Source organism: Rhinatrema bivittatum, chromosome 6 (genome assembly GCF_901001135.1).
Source record: "Rhinatrema bivittatum chromosome 6, aRhiBiv1.1, whole genome shotgun sequence".
Classification (NCBI taxonomy): Eukaryota; Metazoa; Chordata; class Amphibia; order Gymnophiona; family Rhinatrematidae; genus Rhinatrema; species Rhinatrema bivittatum.
This window is the reverse complement of record NC_042620.1, coordinates 78037378-78061755: the sequence shown is the minus strand read 5'-3', so window position 1 is coordinate 78061755 and position 24378 is coordinate 78037378. Positions and strand designations below refer to the sequence as shown.

The window sequence follows — 24378 nt, the reverse complement described above, 5'->3', positions numbered from 1 at the left end:
TGTTTGTTTCCAGAGGGTCTCCTTTGCTCTATGTAACCTACATACTCCATTTTTGGTTATTTATGTCAGAATGGGAAACAGTTGAGGGAACTGACAGTTCTGACCTTGCTTCAAGTGATATCCTTTATTCACTGAAGGACTGTTGTGTGGGTCTTTCTCCATTATAGGGAGTGAAGGTGGGTTAGGGGATAAAGTAATTGTAACATTTAGGAGTCCTGGATAGCTCACAGCTGGAGCTTTTAAGAAAAAGCCTTCAAATACACAGGAGCCCTGGTAGAACTGCTATACTGACAGGCTGACCTCCCTTGACATGTAGAGCTTCCAAAGATGTTAGTGTTGGCATGGCAATGAAGTGATTTCACGCTAGAAGCAAAGACTTTGTGGTGGTTAGCAGGCCCTTACATGGGAGGAGAGCCAGTGTATGCAGATAGAAAATGAGGATTGAGTCTCTAGTTATATCAGCCACCTGTTGAATTCTAGGTTGGCCATCATCACTATAGGGTAAGTCTGAAATTGAGTCCTAAACTTTCATTAACATCACAAGCTTTGAGGAGCTAGTGGTTGATGATTACAACTTGATGTAGACATCTTCTGTTGAAAGAGCTCCTACCTGCACATCTATATGGCACCTCTTCTCTGCTGGAAGTTTTCCTGTTGGTGAAAGGCCACTAAATTTTAGCACCTTGTCTCCCCATTATATGATAGTAGTAGTGGAGAAGCTATGTATCTCTCTAAAGGCTATGCCAGAGTTTATGACTTGGCTGAACACAAATCTCTGGCAATTTGAGGAGATAAGATCTAAGTGATGACTTAAAGCTCTCTAGTGTTGTGGCCATTAAAGCAAGGACATGCAGAGAAGCTAGGTCTAGAATGGTGACCTAAATAATCTGGAGCTTAAATGAGGCAGCTTTATGAGTGGAGGACAGAAGTTATTGGAAAGAGCTGCATGCCTAACTACATGCAGGCCAGTGTATGAGTGTAAAAGTGAAGTATCTGAGTGGAGGACAGAGGTTATTGGAAAGAGCTGCATGCCTAACTACATGCAGGCCAGTGTATGAGTGTAAAAGTGAAGTATCTGAGTGGAGGACAGAGGTTATTGGAAAGAGCTGCATGCCTAACTACATGCAGGCCAGTGTATGAGTGTAAAAGTGAGGTATCTGAGTGGAGGACAGAGGTTATTGGAAAGAGCTGCATGCCTAACTACATGCAGGCCAGTGTATGAGTGTAAAAGTGAGGTATCTGAGTGGAGGACAGAGGTTATTGGAAAGAGCTGCATGCCTAACTACATGCAGGCCAGTGTGTGAGTGTAAGAGTGAGGGCATTAGAATGTCCAAAAAGGAACTTGACTCAAGAGTGACATGGCACCTAGCATGCAAAAGAAGACAAATAAAATGTAAGAAATATATAAAAATTATAAATTAAAAGTCTTGGAAACACAGATACACAATTTATACAACAAAAAAGGGCTAGGGAAAGGACATAGGGATATAACTATTTATAAAACATAAAAGCATGAGAAATCTCAGGAGGACTGGTCCTGTTAGCCTTAGGGGACAAGGGGCAGTGGTGGTCGCCGCATGCCCACCAGTTCAAGAGCGACCATTAGACCCTTGTGAATTTGCACTAGCAGCTCCACCACTGCCACCAACCTTCCGAGGTCAGCTCACACCTCGTTGAACTCTCCTCCCATCCTTTGGATTGTAGTACCCATAGCTGCAAGAGACTGTGCTTTTTGGCTTGAATCAGGTGCTCCAGCTACAGAGCCAGCTTCTGCTGTCATGGGGGGCTAACCAGATGCAGGGGGAATCTGCCTTGTAAAATGCTCACCTCCCTCCCCCATCAATGGCCAGGCACCTTCAGGTCCTGTGTCATAAGGACCAGGGGAAAATGGGAAGGAGACCCTGTGGGGGTGGTGACTGAAAAGGGAAAATAACCTCTCAGAGGCCACTCATTGTGTGTGTGTGTGTGTGGGGGGGGGGGGGGGGTGTCTGGTTAGTGTGCAGGTGGTAATAGCCTGTTATCAGTCAACAGGGGTATTTTGGAATCTTTCTGCTCTGTTCTCTTTTTACTTAAATGCATCTGGTCCAATTTAGCATTATCCCCCAACTGATACAACTGTCCACCTTGTCTCTTGAAGATGCACAGCTTTTATTAGTGGTAGCTCTAAATAATGCCCACCTGCTGTCTGTAGTGCACGCTTTGGAGTACAGACCTTAAACAAATTGGCTAAAAGTACAGGAGCTTTCCCATGTATTGATTTAAATACTATGGTTAAAGTTTTAAATTTCACCCTTTGCTCAACAGGTAACCAAATGGAGCTGGTAAAAATATGCTTCTGGCAAGAAACCCCAGACACCAGCCGGGCAGCAGAATTCTGTAGGAGCTGTAAAGCTCACATCCATACTTTAGTGACCCCCAAATAAATGGCATTCTCATAGTCTAAAGCAGTTAAATTGAAAGCTTGAACTATGGTACAGAAATCAGGTTGTTCTAATAATGGTCTAAGATGATGTAATTGTTTTAATTTAAAACAGCCAGTCGAAAGTGCTGATTTAGGCTACTTTTTATAAGTTAACAGAAGGTCAGACACAAAACCTAAGTTGCGAACTTGTTCTCGGAATTCACTATTAACCCCCTCTATTAAAATTCCTGGAAAACTCATAGGTCAGGGTTTCCTTGAAAACCATAATGCTTCAGTTTTTGATGGATTAAGAACTAAAGCACTTTCTGCCATCCAAGAACTAACCGCAGAGAGACAAGAAGAAATCAATTAACAAGTATCCTGCACATTGTCTGAAACTTCAAAATAAAGCCGAATGTCATCAGCAAATATTAAAAAAAAAAGATGTATGAAAGGAATCTAACATTTTACACAATGGTTGACTATAAATGTTAATAAGGGTAGGAGATAAAACCGACCACTGTGGCATCCCAACAGGCACAGAAAACCAATCAGAACACCAAGACCCAATACTAACCTGCTGCACTCTCCTAGAAAGAAAAGAAACAAACCAATGATAGACTATACCAGTCACCCCTAGGGATTCGAGTCTAGAAAGCAGTATGGCATGATGAACCAGGTCAAAAGCAGAAGAGAGATCCAAATAAACAGCAATAACCATTGATATTTAGTTCTGTTTAGGCATTTAGTGGTGGCATTTAGTGTTGTTTTAGTATGGGGAAGTTTACTATATTGTAATTGTAATTCAGTTTTCTATTAAATCGTCCTGCCATTGTGAATTTGGGAGCATCCTTCTAGCTATATTTTCTATGCAAATGCGTAATTAAATATTATGGGGTCAAATATGTTTTCTTTTACCCCACACAGCTAAATAGTTTTCTTAATGATAAGCTTAAACAAGTATCGTCTACCCTTACATACAGCCCACAGTGTATCGACTAATTGAAATATTGGGCTCGATCTCCTTAATGTAATGGCTTTATAATGATATAATGAAGATTTTGATTCAGAACTTTGGTTCATTTAGCCAGTCCCAGAATCCTTAGCAGGCTGCTTCAGACTGAAACTGCTGGGATATAGTGAACCTCTGACTGACCTCAGATTCAAGACTTTGGAAGATCTGGGAAACCTGTAAGCTCTGCAAAGCCTATAATTAAAGGCCAGGAGGTTATCACTTTTCAATTTAAAATATTTTTTCCTTATTATTTACATAGGCACCCCTTCAATAGTGGTCTGACAAAGATGTATTGAGACTATTAATGTATGTATATGATATTTTGATTGATGTATTCTCAATACTCCATTTCTTGGCAAGTTAATATTAACTTGTTAATTTGATTTAAAAATCTGATAAATAAAGATTTAAAAAAAAAATGGTTATTGTTCCTAAGCTATTATATAAGCTGCATATGCTCCCTATTTGGCTATCTACTGCTGATTTACGGCGGCTACAGTCCAATTTCCAAAGCTTTATATGGGCTGGTAAGAGAGCATACATAAAGTACCAAGTCCTGATGAGCTCTAAGGAAGGGGGGTGGGACTTGGACTCCCAGACTTCCGGAGATATAATGTTGCCTGCCAGATGCGTTTTGTGGGAGAATGGCTTTTAGATTCCTAAACTTATTGTCAGCAAGGCTTGCTTACTAATATGTCTGCCTCATGGTCTCCTTTATATCTTCTGCAAGCCAGTCGGCAGACGATTCGGACCATGGACACCCCAAAAGTGCTTCTTCAACCTTGCTGGCAGGCTTGGCGGTGGCTATGGTGACAATGCAACATGGAGGGCTCCTACTCTTTATTGCTGCCACTATTTATTTATTTATTTGTTTGTTTGTTTTTATATACCGAAGTATTAGTGTTGGCCTTCACTCCGGTTTACATTTGAACAACATTATACATGTGAACTTAATAACAGTATACAGTAGAACTAAAGAACAGTATACAGTAGAACTCAAGAACGTTATACATAAGAACTCAAGAACGTTATACATAAGAACTCAAGAGTATTATATATGAAAACTCAAGAACGGTATTATACCTATGAGCTCAGGAACATCATATCTGACAAAGTGTGAGGATTGTGGTAACTGAAAATATTAGAATTTAAGGTTAGCTGTGGCAGGAGATAATATTTAAACAGTAAATGACGGAGATAAATTAACAGGGAAAGACGGAGTAAAGAAGGGATAAAACTGATATGGTTATACTGACATGGTGATCAAGGTGGTTGGAGTTGTGAGTCTGGGGAGGGGGGCAGAGCTGTGTGTAGTTGATTGTTTATCCTATCTCATCCTTAAAGGCTTGTTTAAAAAGCCATGTTTTGAGTAGTTTTTTGAAAGATATGGTATTTCATTCGGTTCTTAGTTGAGTTGGAAGGGAGTTCCATAGGTGAGGACCAGCTATTGAGAATGCTCTTTTCCTGGTTGTGGTGAGTTTGGCAGTGGTTGCAGATGGGATTTCGAGGCAGTTTTTGTTAGTTGATCTTGTGGTCCGTTGGGAGTGTTGTCTCTGGATTAGGGTGTTGATGCTGTCATCGTCATTGTGGTGTGTAGAATTGTGAAGATTGCTGGAGTCTTGTATTTGATTCTTTGTTCTATTGGGAGCCAGTGTAGCTCTTTTAGGATCGGGGTAATGTGGTCAGATCTTTTGTGACCTGTGAGAATTCTGGCTGTGGCATTTTGTAATATTTGAAAAGGGTGTAGAGAAGATTTGGGTAGTCCTAACATGAGCGAATTGCAGTAGTCTATGCTTGAGAAAATCAGGGCTTGGAGTACGGTTTGGAAGTCTGAGTGGTTTAGCAGTGGTTTTAGGTGCTTGAGGATTCCACTAGTGGAAATAAAAACTTTTTGCCTGGACTCAGTTGTAGTGCCATATTCCAAGCTTGGGCCCATAATGGTCTGCCATTTATTTTCCCAGTGGTAAGAGAGTTTGCCTCCATGGCTCACTCAAACCACATACCATCAAAGCACTTCTTTGCATATCTGCAGATGCGACATTATCTCCACTCCTTTCACTGGACACGAGAGTGATTTCAGCGAGAATCCTCCTTTGCTAAAAACATATTTGACACTGCATACTCTCGCAACTCTATTAAGGGCTGGAACACCTTGAGCAGGCAATATGCTACAACCGAGTTCTTAGACACGCACGCTGCTTACTGGTCGGTCGGCGGTATGGATGGAGCCAGTCACTAAGCCCTTTATACAGTTCTGTTTTAAGACTTTGCACTTTCACATTCCAGATTTGGGACTGCACAAATTGCAGTTCAGAATCCTTCATCGTGTTATGGAATCATGAGAGTAGCATTTGAAAATGTAAAATATTAAACTACAAATGCCACTTGGTCCAAAATGTCTCCCATCTCAACACCCTTTCCAAGATGTTCTATCTTTTTCCCAATATTTCCCCCCTCTATCATTTCCCACTTGTGCTATAACAATCTCATACATAAAAATGTCATTCATATAATGTTGAAATTAGTCGAAAATAAATTGTTGCATTTAAGTACTATACAGTCTCTTATTCCTAAACAAAACTTATACAAAACCTTTCAGGAGCATATGGTTTCTGCAGAGTACTATTTTTATTTACCCCACTCATTCATTCTTTAAAAGACTCAAAATACATTTTTGTTAGACAGAAAAGGAATTACAGATGTATACTGAATAGCATTATTTACAACCATAAATTAGCAAAAAGGGAGCAGAATAAAATCCACAATGATAACATGTAAAATTAAACCACAGAATGAAACATCAAATTTGTATTGAATTTAAGTTAGTTGTTAATTGTTGTTACCTTGGTAGCTTAGAGGTCCATATCAAGTCTTGTACCAATTTAATCTACATTTAATTAGCATACATCAGCCTTTAAATACTCGTTAATGAGGAAGAAAATCACACAACATATGGTTGCCAAGGAGCACATGATAAATTGCAATATGTCTCTTCCAGTGCCTCTGTGGTAAAACTAATCAATATTCACACGTGACTTTTCAAGCTAAACCAAAATCTTTGATGTGCTAAATTCATCCTTTCAGTTTGGAATAATGCTGCTCACAATACACAAAAGCGTCTGCTAATTGTTTACAATTGCAGGTTGCCTGAAAGCTTTTATTCCCATTGTGTACCTAAATGTCTAATCCACAAAGCTGTCAGGCCCTGTTTAGATTCCATTATTAGAACTCCCATAGAAACAATGCTTACCTTCTGTAAATAGACTAATGCACCAACAGCCTGCATCTACACTATCAAAGGTCACCATCTTGCTCTGGGCAATCAGATCAAGTTGTTCAAAATGTAAGCTTTCAGGAAGGTAGATTACGGGATCACTTTCATCAGTAATTCAGTTAATAAAAAGGTATCACCTTATATTCTTTTAATGCTTATTGACTTTGATTTCTTTGACCGGTAATTTAGAAAGCAAGATATTGCCCATTTTAACATGTATGGCAGAAATCAACATTAATAAGATTCTCAAACATGCACCATTCTCTTCATTGTCATATTTGTATACTGTTAGTCTTAGTCATACTATATAAGCTTTGATCCGTTTTCTAAGTTCTGGCATTTTGCATCAGTTGATAATTGTACTGCATGGGAGGAGAGGAAGTTATATATTTTCATCTGGAATCTAAAATGTATACCAGAACTGTATTTAGGAATCAGTATAGCATTTATTTTCAACTTTACCTGCCTTTTCCATAGTTATGCCCCTGGAAGGTTCATGCATGAAAACCAGGATTACATAAAAGACCTTTTTTGGTACCAGTGACTGGAGAGCTAAAGGGGTAAGTATTAAGACATAACAACATAATGCCATGCTGGATCAGACCAAAGGTCCATCGAGCCCAGCATTCTGTCTCTGACAGTGGCCAGCCTGGGTCACAAAAGTTGAATCAGTTCCATGTCACTCTCTTCCTGATTCCAGACATCTTCCTTCCCTACCTTCATTGTGACTCAACAATTGTCTGTAAAATTCCCTTTACTGCTCTGGGTTTAATTCAATATTGTTAGCACTGCTTTAATATCATTTACACCTAAATTCTTTTGAAAAGACCACAATTACTTTTGGCAGGTGTGTTTCATTTTTAAGATGCTATCATTTAAATAAGGATGACAGTGAGAAAGGAAATTTTAATTTAAAAATACGTATGCCATAAGAGCACTTTGAATAATGTGGAAAAATAAGAAATTTAATTATGTAGTTGCTTTCAAAGTGTTCATCATTTACATAAAAAAGGCAGAGTTGTACTAGGTTTAATTTTCTTACTAAATGCAGCATTTCTGTCCTGCACAAATAGGTTATTGTAAGTCACCTGTTTAACTATTAATGGATCTAGCTTCTGTAAAGAAATTTGCAAAAGTTATTTTTCCTAGCGTCTAACATATAAATCTGCCAGTGGTTTAATGGAAAAATACCAAAGTACCTAGCTAAATTACTAATCTAAATATTTAAATAATGCAAATTGTATATATAGTGCATTTGATTCAGATACAAAAAATGTTGACTTTTATTGTCAGGCAACCAGACTATTAGATTAAAAAAAAAAAGATCTTCCTATCATCAGCTTAACCAATCAATGGATATAAAATTCATTCTAACACAGTCAAATCAACTTTGATTCATTATTTCATGACTTATCTCGGGTTTCTGTGTGTCTGAATATTCTCCTGATAATAAGCTGACTTCTCACTAAAACAAATGTAACATATATGATATATTACATATGAGGGCCTTTGAAATAAAAGTCATCCTTACAAACTTTGCAAATTGATAAAAAATGTAATGTGCACATGAAAATAGCACTTAAAATGTGATGCAATTTATTTTACCCACTGCATACTGAAAAAAAAAACAAACAACTCAACCGAAAATGTGGACGTTAACACAAAAAGCGTAGCATCCACGGGTTGGGTCTTGAAATCCCCTGTGCTGATTAGCCAAAAAGGAAAAAGGGGATTTCTTCTCTACCTGAATCTGGCAGACTACACATTGCCCACATCCCCAACCCCAGCTTCTTCAGCAGCACAGGGCCCCCTGAGAAGAGCTTGACCCTCCAGAATGGGAAGACTTCATTCCAGTCTCTAGAGGAATGAAAGGGGGGTTGGGGAAATCAGGGCTTCATGCATGGAGGGGGCTGGGGGATTCAGGACCTTCTTGGAAGATTCAGAGGGAGTGATCTGAATTTGGATTTTAGATTTGGTACTTTCCAAACCCATGCAGAGGGATAGCTACAATTTAGCTGCAGTAACTAGTAATGGGGGATTGGATAATGATAAGGGGGACTGGATAGTGGATACTAATAAGGAGGGAGTGGATGGAGCTCAGGGAGGATTGAGGCAGATAAGTGAAAACTTCCAGAGGCAGCTTGACAGTTTTAGACATTAGCATGCCTTGGAGCAGATTTAAAATCTGCTCCAAGGCAGATGTTACGTTTTTTTTTTTATGCTTTCAAGTGCATGATAAATAACAAGTGGAGGATTTTACATGTGCCTGCTATAGCCTAATGTTGATATGATGTTTCTGTATTTACATATGGTTACATGTGTGTTGTCACTAACAGCCTGAAGAACTGGTTTAGCATAAATGCTAGGCTGTACTACTTGACCTTAAAGCTGAATTTTAAAAGCCAGACATTAGCATAATTTGGGGGATGTGCAAAAATGCAGAGTTCACGCATGCCTAGCAGATTTTAAAAGCCTCCGAGATACACAGGTATCTCCCAAAGCTTGCATATCTTGAAAGATTTAAAAGGGGTGGGGTATGGTCTGGGAGGGGCATTGGCATTTTGTGTGAATCTGAGATGTGCACGTAAATATGTACGCAATCTGGCATTTTCGAGATTCCCTGCCATGTAACTTTACTTCTACTATGGATCATTAGAACATAGCATAAGTTATACCATACCGTGTTAGACCAAGGGTCCATCAAGCCCAGTATCCTGTTTCCAAAAGTGTCCAATCCAGTCACAAGTACCTGGCAAGTACCCAAACATTAAATAGATCCCATGCTACTAATGCCGCAACAAGCAGTGGCTATTCCTTAAAAGAGAAGCTTGGGAGTGAGCGCCAAGGTGGTGATGTAGATTACAAACTGGTTGACTTTTAGAAGACAGCGTATAATGATAAATGGAAACTACACTGAAGAGAGAACAGTGTTAAGCAGAGTGCCACAAGGATTGGTGTTGGGACCGGTTCTGTTCAATGTCTTTGTGAGCGACATAGCAGAAAGGATAGAAGGTAAAGTTTGTCTATTTGTGGATGATACTAAGATCTGCAACAAAATGGACACACTGAAAGAAGTAGAGAGAATGAGAAGTGATTTAAGAAAGCTTGAACAGTGGTCAAAGATATGGCAGCTAGGATTCAATGCCAAGTAGTGCAGAGTCATGCACCTGGGGTGTGGTAATCCAAAAGAGCTGTACGTGATGGGGATGAAAGGCTGTTGTGCACGGAGCAAGATGGGGACCTCGGGTGATAGTGTCTTGCGATCTGAAGATGGTGAAGCAATGTGCAAGGCAATAGCTAAATCCAGAAGAATGCTGGGCTGCATAGAGAGAGGAATAACCAGTAAGAAAAAGGAGGTGATATTCCCCTTGTACAGGTCCTTGGTGAGGCCTCACCTGGAGTACTGTGTTCAGTTCTAGAGTTCAAAAGGGTCAGAGACAGGATTGAGGCGATCCAGAGAAGGGCGACCAAAATGTTGGGGGGTCTCCATCAAATGACTTATGAGGAGAGGTTGAAGGATCTAAATATGTATACCCTGGAGGAGAGGAAATGCAGGGGAGATATGATACAGACCTTCAGATGCCTGAAAGGTTTTAAGGATGCACAATTGACAAACCTTTTCTGTTGGAAAGAATTCAATAGAACTAGGGGTCACGAAATGAAACTTCAGGGAAAATGACTCAGAACCAATGTCAGGAAATTTTCTTCTTGGAGAGGGTGGTGGATGCCTGGAATACCCTTCTGGAGGAGGTGGTGAAGACAGAAACAGTGAAAGAATTCAAAGGAGTATGGGATAAACACTGTGGGTCCCAAAAGGCTAGAGGATGGAAATGAAGAAAAAAGTGCATGAGGGTAACTTGCTGGTCCGGCGGTTACTACACTTAACCAATAAACCTTCATACTGTTGACACAACTCCATTATTGCTTTCTGCTTCAACAACAGAGGGAAAAGAAGAAAAGGGGAATTGGCTTCAGACAGCAACCAACAAGGACCCTGACATTTATGGTCTATGGAAACAAATAAGCATGGGGGTAACTTGCTATGTGGCTGTTACTACCCTTAAACAATAAGCCTGATACATTTGATGCAACTTCAACATTGCTCTCTGCTTCAATGGCAAGAGATAACGGGGAATTGGACTCAGACAGCAATAAACAAGGGCCCTGACTTTTACAGTAAACACGAATCAACCAACCTCAAACCCTCTCTCACTAATTCCTGCTGAATATTTATCATACTATTACCATTCACAACTGTCATATTTATTCATTTGATTACCTATGTACCGTTTCATAGTCTTATTTTTTCACTTGCTATTCTAATGTATCAATAGGCTGAAATGTAAATATTGTGCTGTTCAATTTCTCCCCTTCCATCCCAAGTTTATTTTCCTTGTTTTTTGTAACTTTCCCTCTCCCTTTTTCTGATTCACTGTATTTAAAGTTCAAGGTTCTTATTGAAAATATTGTTTTTTACGTTACGTTATGCTTTACACTCCTTGTTATTTGTAAACCGGGTTGATGTGATGCCTATCATGAAACTCGGTATAACAAAAACAATAAATAAAATAAATAAATAAATACAGTCTGAGAAACTGATAAATATGGGGGGTGACCTGTATGGCACGGCAGATACTACCAAAAGCTTGCCGGACAAACTGGATGGACCGTTTGGTCCTTTTCTTCCATCATTTCTATGTTTATAATTAATAGTAATTTATGGACTTCTCCTCTAGGAACTTATCCAACCCTTTTTTAAACCCAGCTACATTAACTGCCTTAACCACATCATCTGGCAATGAATTCCAGAGCTTAATTGTACGTTAAGTGAATTTTCTTTAATTTGTTTTAAATGTGCTTCTTGCTAACTTTATGGCGTGCCCCCTAGTCCTTGTATTATCTGAAAGAGTAAATAACTGATTCACATTTACCCTTGTCTTTTCATGATTTTCTAGACCTCTGTCATATCCCCTTCAGCCTAACCTCTTTAGCCTTTCCTCATAGGGAGCCTTCCATGCCCTTAATCGTTTTGGTCGCCTTTCTCTGTACTTTCTCCAATGCAACTATATTTTTTTAAGATGTGGTGACCAGAATTGCACACAGTATTCAACGTGCGGTCTAACCATGGAGCGACACAGAGGCATTATGACATCCTCAGTTTTATTCATAATCCCCTTCCTAATAATTCCTAACATTCTGTTTGCTTTTTTAACCCCCACAGCACACTGAGCCAATAATTTCAATGTAATATCAACTATGATGCCCAGATCTTTTTCCTGGGTGGTAACTCTTAATATGGAACCTAACATTGTGTAACTATAGCATGGGTTAATCCCGTCTGTGATTTAACTAATCTGAAGAATTTTGTGTCGTCCTGCAAATCTGATCACCTCATTCATTGTACACCTTTCCAGATTATTTATAAATATTAAAAAGCACAGATCCCTGAGGCACTCCACTGTTTACCTTTTCCACTGAGAAAATTGACCATTTAATCCTACTGTTTCCTGTCTTTTAACCAGTTTGCAATCCACAAAAGAACATCATCTTTTATCCAATAACTTTTTATTTTTCTTAGAAGCCTCTCATGAGGGACTTTGTCAAACTCCTTCTGAAAATCAAATAGATCACATCTTCTGGTTCATCTTTAGCCACATGTTTATTCACCCCTTCAAAAAAATGTAGATTTGTGAGGCAAGACTTCCCTTGGGTAAATCCATGCTGGCTGTGTCCCATTAAACCATGTCTCTCTATATGTTCTGTGATTTTGTCATTTATAAAAGTTTCCACAATTTTTCCTGGCACTGAAGTCAGTCTTACTTGTCTATAGGAAGACATGTAAGTTAAAAAATAAAGAAACATAGATCAGTGGGGTTTTAATGGTGGGAGCTAACTGGAGAGAGTGAAGGCTATTAAACTAGGGGAGTTTGGAGGTGAACTGGGGACAAAGTGGTAAAATTGGGAATAGCGTCGGCACGCATTCCTTTTAAAATCCCGCACTTTACACAGTAAAAGACAGTTTTGTGCAAACATGTGCACTGCCGTTTAAAATACGGCACACGTGTACATACTACAAACAATGCCAAAACCGAAAATCCCTTGTCCAATAATACTTATTTTTCAAAAATCACAAGAGGATGTTACTGTTCTGCTCACTAGTTTATCAATACATATACCTCATCATATTGATTAAATATTTTTATTTCATAAATTCTGTATTCACAATGTTTTCACTGTATTCAAACCAACATACACACCTCATTCACACTAAAAATGTACTAGTACATATAAAAACATCACACTTATTTCATACCCCAAATGTGCACATCCCATAAGTCCAAAAATGAATGCTAACTTCTCATTAACGTTTTTTCTTTTTTCTTTTTTTCTTTGTTTTCTCTAATGGTTCAGAGCTCAATATCCCATAGTCAAAATTCCAACAATGGCTGTCAAATATCTGAGTTCACATAATGTTATTACTCCAACAACCCAGTTCATAGAATGCAGTGATTTCTATGGGTCCACTCGATTCCCATGGTGGAAAGTAGAATATAAGTGTTTCAAAAGCCCGACGCCATGGCGTTTCGGCGACGTCCCGCCTGCATCAGGAGCACTTCACAAGAATATCAACATATTCAACTCCACCACAATGATTTTCCAATCGCTGTGTCCAAAATCGCTTTTGTATAGGCTATCCTTCAGTATCTCAGACCCGAGCCTTGCATCCCATGTTTATAAACTATCGCCATTTTCATTCTCAGTCCGAACTGTTTATTAAATGTTCAATTCCCACTGCCGCTGTATATGCCACTTTATATCCACTGTCTTTGTCATAGATGCACTTAATCTCTTGTGACAGCAACCGCTGCAAATGATTTACTACTGGTTCAAATTCTTACAATTTTTAAAGCACCATCCGAATCATCCGCTCTTATCCAACCAACCTTTCTACCAATTGTATCTCAGCATCACGTGTACATAGCCAGGCTATTGTATAACATACATGCAAATATATGCACAAGTTATAAAATAGCCGTGTCCCATGGGCGTGGACCAATGTATGCATGCCAATGTGCATCCATGTGCCGGTTTGAAAGTTACCGTCTCTGTGTGTAACCTATGGTTTAGTGCATAAGCTTCTGTTGCAAGTGATGTGTGAGCCCTTCTTGCCCATGGCACAATTGACGCAACCTCAAGGACAAAGCCCTAAGGTCTGTGCCGACGGCAGGTGAATGAGTCTTTGCACAGGCTAGACTAAGGGAAAGTCCAAAAGTCAGTAACGAGAACAAAAAAGAATAGATGCCTCAATCTTTTCCAATGTTTATTAAAATAGAGACGTATTTTAATAAACATTGGAAAAGATTGAGGCATCTATTCTTTTTTGTTCTCCTGACGGCTATCATAGATCGCCTACCTCTTTGTTCAAAAGTCAGTAACTACAGACAGAGCCAAAGGGCAGCTGAAGACTGAGGCTAAAGACTTAGATGAAGACTAAGGCTGAAGATTTGGCTGCGGCTGAAGACAGACTTGGACGACCATTACTGAGGTGATGAGGGAGCATCATCCAAGGGCACCATAGGCTTTTTCTGCAGTAGGCCCTTTAAAAGAGCACGTTTTGGGCAAGCACGTGCTGAGGAGGAAGCCCTGTCAAAGCAAATCTGGTGGCATCCCACCATCCCGTGTCACCTGGCAGTGTCCTGGGGTGATTACAGTTGCTTGCAGGATCATCCCATGAGTGGCGAATGTAAAAGCCCCATAATGGTTCCAATTCAATTTGTATAGAATCATAGATGGTTAGAAAGATAAGATAGAAAGAACCACAAGATGTTGTAGAGACAGTGTTCAAGGATCCTTGAGGGAGGGAGTGTGGTTTCCATGAGGAGGGTGGGACCTGTGATCCTAGGTGTAGACCCCATACTCGCTGCACTCTAAGGATCATGTTACTGGAGCAGAGGTCCAGAGCAGTAGGAGCAAGGGATGGCATCTGTCCAAATCAGTCCCTGCTATTACTATAAAATGCTACAAATACCCACAGAGAGAAAAATTAGGAATCCTAGATTCAGGCCCTGGGAAGTGGTGATCTTGGTCCAGGAAGTGCCAGAAAAATTCCCACAGATCCATAACAACTGACAAAGGCAATAAGCAACAGAAAAATAAATCTCTTTTCACCTCTATTTTGTGCTTGAAGCTCATAGATGCACATTATGCTTATCTATCAAATTTTCCTTTCATGAGTCAATCAGATTTTCTTCATAATTTCATTTACTCAGTAGAATAAACTATTAGAGCTGTATTCTAAGACAGAGAATTATAAGTTCAATAGTGTAGTGAAGCATTTAGGGTAGAGAGAAGCTGGAGGAGGAATGCCATACACACAAGGTTTGTAACTGTTAACTTCATAGCAGTTACCTTCTGCTATTTTGTACTTCCAGATCAAACAGAACCAGGCTCTGCCACCATGAGCCTTTATTCATGACTACCCAAGGATTTTTTCCCCCTATTTGATATCTCTCCGCTAATGTACCTATATCCTGAGCCAGAGACCATGTTCCAGGGCTTCTTCAGGAACCCTGTGGTCAAGGGCCCTGAATCTGGCCAACAGATGTCACCCTTAAGCAATGACACCATCTGAATTCCATCAGAGAGTTGGCATAGTTGTTGATTTTATTATATCCTGAAGCATTAACCACAGCTCTCTCCCTGCTAGAAGCTATGAACACTGTCTCTGCAGAATCCCCAGCTCTAGCTCTCTTAGAAAGTAGAAGACCCAACTCTGGGATTGAACCAAGGACCTTCTACCTGGGTAGTATGTAGCCCTGCCACAGGGCCAGCTCCTCCACATTATTCTCAGCCATGGATGGCCCAAGGCGGGCATCACACATGTCTTCCTCATGGTATCATGTCAGTATACCATAGAGTGAGTCCTAGCATCTTCTTTGTGCCTGCATTCTGTTTTGACTTTTTGTTTTGTAATTAACATTTTGGGGGGAAAATATCAGTATCACAACAGACATATCCAACCAAATCCACTCAACAATAATGAGCAATCAATACAGACAAATATATACTCATTTTCCCCCAGTTCCCAGTTTTCAATGGCACCCAACCCCTCAGCTACCCATTAGGGTTTCCAATTCTCATAGGCTTCCATATTGCTAGAAAAGTGTCCAACCTATTCTTCCAGATTGCCGTAAAATGTTCCATCCTGCGTATATCATCCAAGCAATGATAAACCTCTGTCATTTCTGGAACTTCTAACTTCTTCCAATTAGCCACAATCGAACATCTTGCAGCATTAAGAACTTGAAAGATTAACTTATTTATCTGCAGTGAAGCCTCTTCTAGATCAACATTAAAAAGAAAAAACATCTCCCAAAGCAAACTATATTGCATCAGAATCCCAAAGCAAACTATATTGCATCAGAATCTTTATAAACTGCTGAATGTCCCTCCAGCACAATACCACCATATAAGTCCCATGGTGCCTTCCTCTCCACCCTCTCCAACATCTCGCTATTGTGCAATCTAGAGGGGACTAAGAAACCATCTATAGTAAACCTTAAGGGAGTTTTCTGTTAAGTGCACAGATAGAGAGGATTTAGATACCCCCCACTCATATCTCCTCCCAGTATTCCTCCTCAATTTCCAATTGCAGATCCTTTTTCCATACTAAAGTTTTAGTTTAACTATTGGCTTGTGCAACAATATTTTATACAGCTTAGACATCCACTCTTTAACACATAGTCTTGGAGCACAGCACTCCCATTCCTATTTTATCCTTACCCTCCACTCTTTGTTTATCATTTATTCTATTGTCTTATCTGAAAATATGCAAACAAATCAGAATTTGACAATAAAAATGTATCCCATAGTTCAGCAAAACCTACCACCATCCCCTGTGAAACCAACTGCCCCGAAGAAACTAGCCCTTGGTTTTCCCAGATCCAAAATCCCCCTACTTCCATTTTATTATAACATATAAGTGAAAGAGGGGAATACACCCCCATGAAACCAAATGAGAATAATACTTATCCCATATCCTGAAACCTTATATTTCTTTACAATCCATGGAATAGCTTGAATAGAGGTCTCACCCATCAGTCTCTGCTCTGTGATTACCCATACCCCTTTGTTGCTGCTCCACTATCACTCTCAGCTGGAATATAGCATAATATTCCATATGAGGTACCCACAGCCATCCCATTCCTTTTGGCCAAAAAAGTGTGTTACTCTTTACTTTCAGGTGTCTCTAAATAAAATTTTAAAATTTCCTTTGAATTTGGTTCAACATATTCTTAGGGACCTCAGTCAGAAGCTTTGAAATAAATAAGATAACCTAGCCAAAGCATTCAGCACTTCTATCCATCCTAACCACAATATCGTATCCTCATTCCAAACTTCAAGATTTCTCTATATCTTACACAGCAAGGAGGAATTGTTTATTTCCAATAGTTGATGTCTATCTATAGTCATATTTATTCCCAGATACCTAATCTATTTAGTCACCCATCTAAAAGGGAACAGCCCTTGAAGTTCCCTATTCGCCATCTCTGAAATATTAATATTTGATTTACAACGGTGTAATTTAATTTAAAGCCTGAAACTCATCCATATCTGTCCATCTCTCCCAAGATAGCCTGTAAAGGCTCTCAAGGCTTAGATAACATAAATAGGATATCATCTGCATATAAGGATTTAAGGTAATCCTCTGACCCAACTCATATACCCCATATATCCTGAGAAGTTCTAATATAAGCCGCATTGGCTCAATCACCAGGGTGAAGAATAAAGGGGTCAATGGGCATCCTTGCCTCGTTCCTCCACTCAGCCCAAAAGACTCAAATCCTAGCAATAAGGAAATTATACATTTGCCTCAACCAATTGCAGAAGTTTTGCCAAACCCAACCTTATGCAGTACCGTACACAGGAAAGGCCAATGTACATAATCAAAAGTCTTTTTGGCATTGATCTTTAGCAACAAAGCCTGTTCCTGATCCCTTTGTGTGGCCCATACCAGGTTGAGAATCCTGCATATATTATCTGCTGTATGTCTTCCTGGAATGAATCTGGACTGAGCCTTATGAACCAATCCAGGAATCATCTCCAACAAACTAGGGGCCAGCACCTTCATCAAGATCTTGATATCTATGTTGAGCAAAGAGATTGGCCGATAAGAGCCCAAAAAAAATGTTTTATCCTTCCCTTCCCTAGGCAAAACAACTATCCCTGCTTCTTTCATGGATGAGGTCATAACATTCCCAGCTAATAAAGCATTAAATATTTTGGGGTAGATTTTAAAAGGTGCGCACGCTACCCGGGGTACACACATATATGCCCGATTTTATAACTTGAATCTTGTAAACCGTTATGATGGCTTCACCGAATGATGGTATATAAAACTCAACAAATAAATATATAAAACTCAACAAATAACATGTGTGCGCAGGTGCGTGCATGTTATAAAATTGGGGGTCGGCACGCACAAGGGCGTGCACAATTGTGCACCTTGTGCATGCCGAGCCCGCTCTGAGCCATGCTGCCTTCCCCCTTTCCCTCCCAGGTCGCTCTGAAATTGAAGTGGCCTCAGAGGGAACTTCCCTTCCCCTACCTCCCCTGCCCTTTCCCCCCTACCTTTTTCATCTTCTTTTTTTTGTTACAAAACTTATTTCAACCCTGGGGCTGAAGTAAGTTGCGCGCACCAGCCGACTTCCGGCACACGATCCCTGGCACAGTGGCCATGCAGAGGCCTTTGGCCTCGCCCCCACTTCACCCCTGGACCGCCCCTTTTTGCAAGCCCTGGGACTTACACGCATCCCAGGGCTTTATGTGCGTCACCGGGCCTTCTGAAAATAGGCCCGGCGTGCGTATGACCGGTTACGCACGTAACCCTTTGAAAATCCAGCCCTTTATGTACTAATGCCCCAATGATGAAAAATAGAAGGCTTCAATAAAAGCTGCAGGGAACATATTAAGAAGCCTTCATGCTGAGAACACCCATGTTTATGTAGCCTAAGAAATAAGAAAATAATTAATCTGCTCATATATTACCAAATTTCTTGTACAAATTAGCCATGAAGCCATCTACTCCAGAGGCTATGTCAGTTTTTAAGGATTGAATAGCCTGCAAAATTTCAAATACCAAAATTTCCTTGTCTAACTGTTGTTGTTGGTTGGATCAAGCACTGGGTGTTACTTCCATGATATTGTTATCAGTCACATATAAATCCTGATAAAATTGTCTAAATCTCTCCCTTATCTGCCCTGTAGTATACATCAAATTCCCCCCGGCATCCCTTAATTATTTAACTTGAGATTGTACCAATTTCTTCTTTCATTTCTTGCTAAAATCTTAGAGGCCTTGTTGTTAAATTCAAAATGTACCTGCTTTGCCAGCATCAATTGATGCTGTATGGTTTCTATATAAATATCCTTTAATTCCTGCTTCTTCCTATCCAGTTGTAGCCATATGTTTTGGGACCCCGTCTTTTTATGATGACCTTCTAACATCTTAATATTATTAAAGAGAGGCTCAATTTGCTTGCCCCTCTCCTTTTTCTTCCATGAAGTCCATGACATGAATTTCCCCCTTATAACAGCATTCAACCCATCCCAAACCATATTTGAGTGTACCTCATCGTACCTATTGTTGATTATATATTCCCACAATTCTTCCTCTATTTTCCTCACTACTGTTTCATCTCAAAACAGGGCATCATTAAGTTTCCATAAAGTTTGCCTGTCAGGCAATCCCCACACCTTTAACTACACCGGCGCATGATCTGACCAAGTGCAACTCTCTATCTCAACTCCCTTCACCTTCCCCATCAGGGAGCTCTCTATTAATATATTGCAATGCAAGAATAAGACCTCAGTGAATGAGAGTATAATGTATAGTCCCTAGAAGTAGGATTCAACACCCACCATACATCAATAAAATTTAAAGTTTTGATCATATTTATTAATTTGCTTTTCTGTTTCTTCAAAATCACTCCCATTGACAATGAGTTATCCAGATCCATCCTAATAATCAAATTAAAATCTCCTCTGATAAATAAGGCACCCATGGCAAAAGATAGCAATTACACAGTTATTTTCTCATAAATAAACCGTGCTCAGAGTTAGGGGCATACAAGTTCAATAAGGTGATCAATATACCTCAGAGTTTTACATTCATAAGAAGGTACTTACCCTTTACACCTTTTTGAATGTTTTGTAATTTGTATGTTTGCTTATAATGATTTCCTAATTAGGGAACCCACCCCTCAACATTTCTTTCCACTCCAGTTTGCTGCCAATATCACCTTATCAAAATCCTTATGATTAGGTAGCCGTTCATCACGTTTACAGAGATGTATTTCTTGGATGAGAACAATATCTGCATGTAATCTATGGACCAATTTAATTACCAACTGTCTCTTCATAGGTATATTGAGTCTGTTTACATTAAAGGACAACAGAGTAAACTCAGCCATCATAGCACACCTCTTCCAGCCATTACCCCAAGAAAACACAACCTCCCCCCATAACATCCCCACTCATCATCCCACCTCTTCCCCTCCCTCTCCCCCTCCCTTCCTTCCCCTGTTCCCCCACCCATCCTCTGCCCTCCCCCCACCCCTACAAAAGCACTCCAACCCACATCCCTCCACTCCCAGCAAAGAACCCAACAGAGGAAATTCTTACAGACCAGATGTCCCACCCAATTTCATGTGCCTAACAAAATGCAATATATCACTTACAGAACAAGCAAAATGTAACTCACACATAAACCCCACAGCCCCAACTTTTCAATTCATCCATTATCATTTATGATATATGATGTCAGCGAATCTAGCAAATTAGAAGATTAGATCCATCCAAATCAATGCTTGCCAGTTTCCAGTTCACTCCTTTCCTACTGCCTTAGCTTGCTTTGCACCAGCACACACTGCCACATAGAAAAGTCACAACCACTGCGGACCTGAGCCCCAGCCAGCAGACCAGATTTTTCTTAGGTTGCTGAGTCTCTCTCTCATTCAAAAGACCAGCACTTTGCAGTGTCTCTCTCGCTTCCATTACCATTTTTACCTTGTTCACGGTGCCGCAGATAATGAACAACAGCCATTTACCGTATTTTTCGCTCCATAAGACACACTTTTTTTTCCCCAAAAGTGGGGGGGAAATGTCTGTGCGTCTAATGGAGCGAATGTAGCGTCTCTCCCTCTCACGCGCCGTCTCCCCCATCTCCTCCCAACTCAGTCCAATCAGTATGGCGCAGGTCAAACATCAGCTGTTTGAACCGTGTGCGCTACGGAGGCCTCTCCAGTTCAAACAGCTCCCTGCTGGTCTGCTGTTCCCAGGGTGCCGCCGACCTTCTCAGTAAGATGCACCCCGCAGCACCCCGGGAGCAGCAGACCGGCAGGGAGCTGAAGCTCTGCTGGCAGAAGTCAATACATGGCATCAAAGTTAGTACAGGCCATTTCCTTCTCATTTGTTTAGATATATTAGATGTTTCATGCATTTGACCTGCGCCACCCTACTGATCGGGCTGAGTTGGGAGGAGGAGGAGGGGGATGGCAAGCGAGAGGGAGAATCGCTACATTCACTCTAGGGGGAGTTCCGTACAGAGCCCGTCATGGGGACAGAATTTTTTTTTCTTATTTTCTTCCTCTAAATCCTAGGTGCGTCTTATAGTCAGGGGCGTCTTATGGACTGCAAAATACGGTATATTTCATATTGCCTCCTCATAGAGCATCGGTTACCTCTCTCATCTCCCTCCTGCATTCCAGCATCGCTGCAGACAGATCAGCATAAAACTCAATTTTATGTCTCCCAATGGAAGACACGCTATGTTCTGGCCTTCTCCATTATTATTTCTTTTATTGGATACTCCCAAAAACAAAACTATTATATCACTGGGGAAGTTTTGCTGCTTAGGGCCTCCCAACCTATGAGCATGCCTGATAAAAATCACTGGCCCTTCTATTTCTCCTTCTTGCCCATTATTCAGCAGTCTTGCAAATTTGCTGCACCACCTCCTTGCTATCCTCATACTCACTCAGTTCAGGGACCCCTCAAATACACACTTTATTCCTTCTCATGCAGTTTTCAAGATCCTTCAGTTTTACACCCAGTTCCTCTTTCTGTTCTCGTAACATTTTTGTTTCATTCACCAGCTGTGCCAGCTGGGTCACTTGATCCTCCATACACTGCTCCACCTCTTCCACATGATTACCAATCTTGGTTATCTTCTCGCAGCTCAGGTATGGCTTCCAGCATCTCATTCTTAACAGATGCTATATCTTTTTTTTTTTTTTTTATCTCCCAAAACCATGCTTGCATTTCTTCTTGCACTGTATCTGCCCCCTCTGTACATGTGGTGCGCACATGTTTTGCTTTCTCCTCTGAACCTTGATGGAGCGTGCTCCCGAATGGCTCTCGTGTTGTTTGCGTGCCTATGCATTGCACCACTCGCTGCAAAATAGCTTTTTATCTCTGCAGCCTTATTTCAAGTCGACACATTTCCCAGCTTATTCATGCTGTAAATCTTTGGGGTTGGGGGTTTGCTGTGCACTGAAAACCTTCAAAACATGAAGTTTATGCCAGTGTCTGGTCAGTGCTCCCAATTCAAGCGTCCATCTTGACCTATGATGGCACTTTTTCTCTATTTTGATTTTTTGTAAACTAAGACATGCACTCACTATGCTGTGCCATTGATGGGTATTTTTTTTTTTACCTTTTATTAAGTATTTGCTCATTTTGAAACATGTAAAATTAACTATCATAACACTTCTGAGGTAGATTTACTCAGGTTGTTATGTATACAAAATCGATAAACATCAATTACCGTTACCCAATGTATCTTTCACTAATGTTTAAGAACAGACAAGAAAGAGATAAATTGTTTCTGAGCAGCTTAGCATATATTTGGTCCTGAGAAACCATGCATGAGGTTTTAGCTAACAAATGAATATATAATAAAAGTAGAGGAACATTTTCAAGCATTGTGCAAATATTTTCCCCATGGATGCTAAGGGAGTAAAACAATTTATACATAAATAAATTTACCCAGAAAATAGAAGATACAATTCTCTGCAAGGTCTGAAATGTATCATAATAACAACAGTTCTTCTTTATTTTAACACAGGATTAGTTCTAAGGAATAAACAAGGTCTTAGGGATGTGCAGCAGGAAGTTCTGTCCTCATCGTTTGGAAATGATGAATATATTTTCTCCAAATTAAACCAATTATGGAGTATTAAAATAAGGTAATGTTGCTGCAAGTTTTATAATAGAACTTATGCATCATTTTCTCCCCATATGGATCTTAATGTCAAAGGTCATTACATGTTACTGCAAGGTGGAAGCCTTGATAAATTGGTGCTACTGCTCACAATCATTTGTATGGTTTGTTTTATTCTTTCATTTGTTACCCATTAAAGTCAATGAAGAAAGCAAGCAGCCTATTTTTGGGCTGCAAAATTGGGTTTTTTTATTAATTTGTAATGAAACTTGTGAGTAACTATCATCTGAAGTGTGAAGGGCACTCCAACGCATCAAGTGGTATTATTTCTTTCCTCTCCTTCACTGTTTTTCTGATTTTCCCCTTACAGAGCTCACTGCAAATCTGGCTGGCTAACTCCTGTATATTTCTGAACTATTTGCAGTTGTATTCAGTCCTCACTCAATCACATCCAGCTATCTGAAATAAGATGGCAAAACATTTTGGCTCAAATTGATTTCTGCAGAATTGAGACAATTTGTATCACAAATATTCCTAAATTTGCTTTAATGTAATCTATTTTGAAGTGTCTGAAAGGTGGAAATAAATACAAATAAATAAATATATCTCAAAATAATTATAAAGATAGGGGCGGATTTTAAACCCCCTGCTCGCGTAAATCCGGCCGGATTTACGCGAGCAGGGCCCTCCCGCGCCGGCGCGCCTATTTTGCATAGGCTGCTGGCGCGCGCAGAGCCTCGGGACTCGCGTAAGTCCCGGGATTTTTGAAAAGGGGCGGGGCCTAATGACGCGGCGTTTTGGGGGCGGGACACGGCGTTTCAGGTGCCAGCCCGGGGGCGTGGTCGAGGCCTCTGGACCAGCCCCTGGGTCAGATGACAGCGCGCCAGCAGTCCGCTGGCGCACGTAGATTTACGTCTGCTTCTAGCAGGCGTAAATCACGAAATAAAGGTAAGAGGGGGTTTAGATAGGGCTGGGGGGGTGGGTTAGGCAGGGGAAGGGAGGGGAAGGGGAGGGCAGGCAAAAAGAAAGTTCCCTCCGAGGCCGCTCCGATTTCAGAGCGGCCTCGGAGGGAACGAAGGCAGGCTGCGCAGCTCGGCGCGCGCAGGCTGCCCAAAATCGGCAGCCTTGCGCGCGCCAATCCCGGATTTTATAGGAACGCACGGCTACACGCGTATCTTATAAAATCCAGCGTACTTTTGTTTGCTCCTGGTGCGCCAACAAAAGTACGCGATCGCGTATTTTTTAAAGATCTACCTCATAATGAATATGAAGAGGATAAAACTTCTGAAGACATTCAGTCATAGTGTTCTCTTTTTACTTCATTCTTGCTGCTATCAAAAAGACTTGACACCATGGATATCCATAATAATGTAATGAAGAGCAATACATAATTTTTATTGCTTATACCAGGTTATACAGTTAAGACAAATAGGAGAAAATATTTTTTTTTACTCAATGCATAATTA

At 40.4% G+C, this 24378-nt stretch overlaps 1 long non-coding RNA gene across 1 annotated transcript in view; it reads left to right on the top strand.

The window, feature by feature from the left end:
* LOC115093205 overlaps positions 1-24378 on the top strand; it is an 82768-nt gene that overhangs the window by 31622 nt on the left and 26768 nt on the right. Inside the window, exon 2 of the long non-coding RNA XR_003857223.1 lies at positions 22817-22937. This is a non-coding gene — a long non-coding RNA (uncharacterized LOC115093205). The remainder of the gene's footprint in view (positions 1-22816; positions 22938-24378) is intronic.